General features: G+C 42.6%; 1 long non-coding RNA gene across 1 annotated transcript; it reads right to left on the reverse strand.

The window, feature by feature from the left end:
• Window positions 1-1933: 1933 nt before the first annotated feature.
• LOC104963033 (uncharacterized) lies at window positions 1934-4363 on the reverse strand. The gene is made up of 4 exons (XR_800267.1): window positions 4326-4363; window positions 4055-4194; window positions 3830-3898; window positions 1934-2418 (listed from the first exon to the last, which is right to left on the reverse strand). It is a non-coding gene; the product is annotated as an uncharacterized lncRNA (long non-coding RNA).

Consider the following 4363-nt stretch of genomic DNA (forward strand, 5'->3'; position numbering starts at 1 on the left):
TCTACAGAAGGTCCAGTTGTCATAGCCACGGTTCACCACTGGGTTTCACTGATACCAGCAGAGCTCCTTTTAAAAGTGTTATAAATCAAAGGAAACATTTGATTGGACATTAATTAACCCGGGGTGATAAACACAAAGAAAATAATATTTCATAATCTTCTTCTTGGCCATTATCTAATTGTTAGCGTTTCCAAGAGAACCTTAGTGCTTTGATTACAGGCAGAACAGAATCCCATCCACACGCAGGATTATGAGGCTGTGGCTCAGTGGGTTAGTGCGCTGGTCTTCAGATCAGGAGAGCACTGGTTCAATCCCCACTGCAGTCAGCATGTCGATTGTCCGCAGTATGGAGTATGTATGCAAGTCACTTTGGATAAAAGTGTCTCACAAGTGACAGTGTAGTGTAATCTGCCTGAGGACACTTGTTGAGATGGGCACGGAGAAGGGTTCCTGCACGGTGGATCAGACTCTCAGGTTCTCTGTTGTCCAGTAATGTGTTCTCTGTTTGGAGTATGCTCTGTTTTCACTGGAAAATGCCTTTCTTTGGAACATTTCCCTCCTGGACCTGGAGGATAAAAAGGAATGGGGGGAAAGGTCACGGACCGGAATGTTCTGTGTGTTCAGGTGAGAAGGAAACTGGAGCCTGGAGCTATGACACAAAGTTAGATATTTGTATACAAATCAAGTTCAACTCTAGCTTATAGTCTAGCTGCCAGTTTAGTGAACCCTGAAATGTTGAGTCCCCTAAAGTTGTATGATATGAATGTATAGTACCGGTTCCCAACACAGAAACGGCCAGATGCTAACTTGCATATGTTGGGCAATTTGCACGATTAGCATAATGTTCACTAATAATTAGCATATATAGACAATAGCTGATCCTTGCGAATCCATTTCTGAAATGTTTGGGCTCCAAAATGGCCCGTCTGAGTCCGCTAAAACTTTGAAATCGAACCAAAATACATCCAAATCAGCACTCAGTACAAATATGGCCGCTTTCTGGTTAAAACTGCCAAAACCACTCCAAAGTGTAAAAATTGGCCAAGCCATTTTTTTGCTATGATCTGCATATGCTAACTAATGCTAATTAACTCAACTTATGCTAACTGTGCAAATTCTCCAACATCTGAAGGTTAGCATCCGGAAGTTTCTATGCGCTGGGGACACTACTGTACATTTCTGACATAACACTTTGGGGGTATTATTTATGAACACAAACTACAATCCCAGAGCATAACGTCAGGGTAAGACCAAATCATATAATCAATCCTGTCAGTTCATTGTTGATTTCCAACGGATTATTCACCGGTTAGCATGCGTCAATCACAGCACTTCCAGTCAATCACAGTAACAGCCAATCACAGCACAGTAGCACCAGCCTATAACTGCACATCACAGCAGGTGAACTGATATGTAATGAAATATATTCCTTCATTTTTCTCCTCGACTTCCATGTGTGTTGATAACTGAGACTCTCGGCCTCCGTAGTGTGAAGCAAAGATCAAAGATCGTCTCTGCTGAGTGCTGACAGGATGAGGGGATTTTATATGAATGAATCGTTTTTTTACCGATGCAAAGACGCTACAATCGATACATCGCGAGTCCAACCCAAACTGTAGCCGATGTGCTCTCTCTCGACCGGTGCACTCGCATCTTCAACGTTTATGCCGGTGCACCGATTCGAATCGGTGAATCTTAACATCCCTACCAAGGACACATCGTCATGTTGACTGCACGGGCTGGACTGGTGGAACAAATGAAGTAATGTTAGTAACACCATTTGATTAAATATGAATCCAAACACATTGAGTCGTGCTCTTTCTCACGCAGGTCAAAGGTGAACTGAATCCAAACGAGTGAACGGAAAGCGATCGTGTGTTGCAGCTCGCACGTTGTGACCCCTGGACGCTTTGCACAAAACAATCAAAGCACATTTCGTTAAAAAGTACAATTTTAATCATTAATAAGTACAGATGATTAGTTTAAGGATTTTAAACTGAAGTAATGTCTGAGGAAAGGAACCAAGCGTACAAAAACCGCTTTCATAGATGAACGAATGAGTTAATGAAAAACAGCTTATTAGAAACACATATGTACAAATCTTCATCCAGGAATAACAACGTGGCGTCCTTGCGAGGCAAAGGTCTGATTTGGCGTCACATAAGAGAGCTACTGGACTTTACTGCGAAACAACTCACACACTTTACTCGGAGGGAAATCAATGTAGAAAAATAAATCTAGCAAATCATGACCTAAGCCTAACCCACGACCACCGGTGAGCTGTTCTGGAAATCTAAACTCAAGTCACACCGTTATGAAACAACTTTACATGAAAACAAACTGATGTGACTCGAATGGAAACGCTCCCCCCGGGATGCTCTGCAGCGATCGCTCTTCTTCAGATCTTCATGTGATGAGCTGTGAGGAGACATTGAACGAAACATGAAGTAAGAATCAGAGCGGCCCTTATATTACTCCCATCATGAGGTGATGCCTCAGATTAGGGCTGCTCGATTACGGCAAAAATCATAATCTCGATTATTTGGATCATAATTGTAATTGCGATTATTAAATGCGATTACTCATTGACTTTGAAAACATCCATTTATTGGAGAAAAAAAATTTGAACAGTATGTTTTTAACAGTTGGTTGTCCTGAACTTTAAGTATTATTCAACTGAAAAACCAAAAAAAAAAAAAATTATAAAAAAAAAAAAGTAATATTAATACAAAAATAATCGTTTTATTTCGATTACGTTGTTTTCGTAATCGTTGCAAGCCATAATCATAATCACGATTAAAATAAGATTCATTGAGCAGCCCTACCTCAGTACCATACTCCACAAACACAACACTGATAAGTTAGTCGTCTAGTTGCCAGCAGTGTGAACCCAGAAATGTCGAGTACCCCAAAGTTTAATGATAGAAATGTATAGCAGGGTCTGCAGCTCATAGAAACTACCGGACGCTGACCTGCATATGTTGGACAATTTGCACAATTAGCATAAGTTGCATTAATTACTATTATAATATAAACAATAGTTTAAAAATATCGTGGCTGATTGGGATATTATCGGAGAGGTGTTGGGGGTCAGCGAGGATGCTGAATCCATCAATAATGGCAGGAAGTGGACACTCTCTGTGGGCTGACTTGACTACCATGAATAGGGCTGCGACTATTGGATATCGAGAGCACAAGATGAACATGATTACCTCAACTTTGCACAATTTATTATCACCAGCACCCCCAAAACCAGGCTGATAATGTGCAAATCAGCCAAGCCATTTTTAACTATTGTCCTTATAGGCTATAATGCCTTTCATTTGAATTAACACAACTTGTACTCATTGTGCAAATTGCCAAACATATGCAGGTTAGCAGGTCCCCACCCCACGCCTCGTCACCATGGGTGCTCGGGCTTTTAGCTGCACTGCTCCCAGACTCTGCAGCTCCCTCCCCCCCCACACCCGACAGAACCACCATATTCAAATCCCAATTAAAAACCCATCGGTTCAAATCTGCCTACTCACTGCGGTGCTCCCCATTATATGTTTCATTTGTGTCCACTTGATTGTCTCCTCCATGATTTCCTGTTGCCTATTAGCGTTTTCTTTTTTAAATTGTACGGTGTCCTTGGGTGGCATGAAAGGCGCCTAAAATCAACACTTTCAGGGTTCACAGCAGGACTCTATGAGCGGCAAACAGACTCATGTATGGACTTTGCTTAACGAAACACTGCAGTTAGTAAAACATCAACATAACGAAGAGAACACACACTGATTTAGAGAGGAACTCACATGACCTGTTCAAAAGGTTTGTGTTTACTCACAGATTTGACGGTCTGTTTGATGTAATCCTTCTTGTTGGCCAGGTTGTGTTCTGGGTAGGTGTCGAACACCTAACGCACACACAAAACTAAATTAAGAATATATTCGGAATGTGACATCAAACAACGTGCCACCAGGGAGGCACCGTTCATCACTCTCACATGTTTCACAGAAAGGAAGTCTTTGTCGGGCTGATTGTATCAATGAGAACCCTAGATCCCCCTCACCATCTGGCAGATCTGCTTCATGGTCATCTGCTCCAGGTCGGCCTCCTTCAGCAGACTCTGCACCGCCTCCTTCAGCTGCTCGTTGCTCGGAGCTTTCTTGATCATCTTGATGAGCGGCTCGTCGTCATCAGAGCTGTTCTCTGCAGCAGGAACAAACACAGCAAGCACGGAGAGAAAACATGAGGGACGGAGACATGAGGGACGGAGACATGAGGGACGGCTCCTGTGTGTGTGTGTGTGTGTGTGTGTGTGTGTGTGTGCATCCCCTCACCTGCGTTGTTGGTTTTGATGTTGCTGCTGCTGCTGCTG

Source organism: Notothenia coriiceps, unplaced genomic scaffold (genome assembly GCF_000735185.1).
Source record: "Notothenia coriiceps isolate Sejong01 unplaced genomic scaffold, NC01 NC01_scaffold00035504, whole genome shotgun sequence".
NCBI classification, from domain to species: Eukaryota; Metazoa; Chordata; class Actinopteri; order Perciformes; family Nototheniidae; genus Notothenia; species Notothenia coriiceps.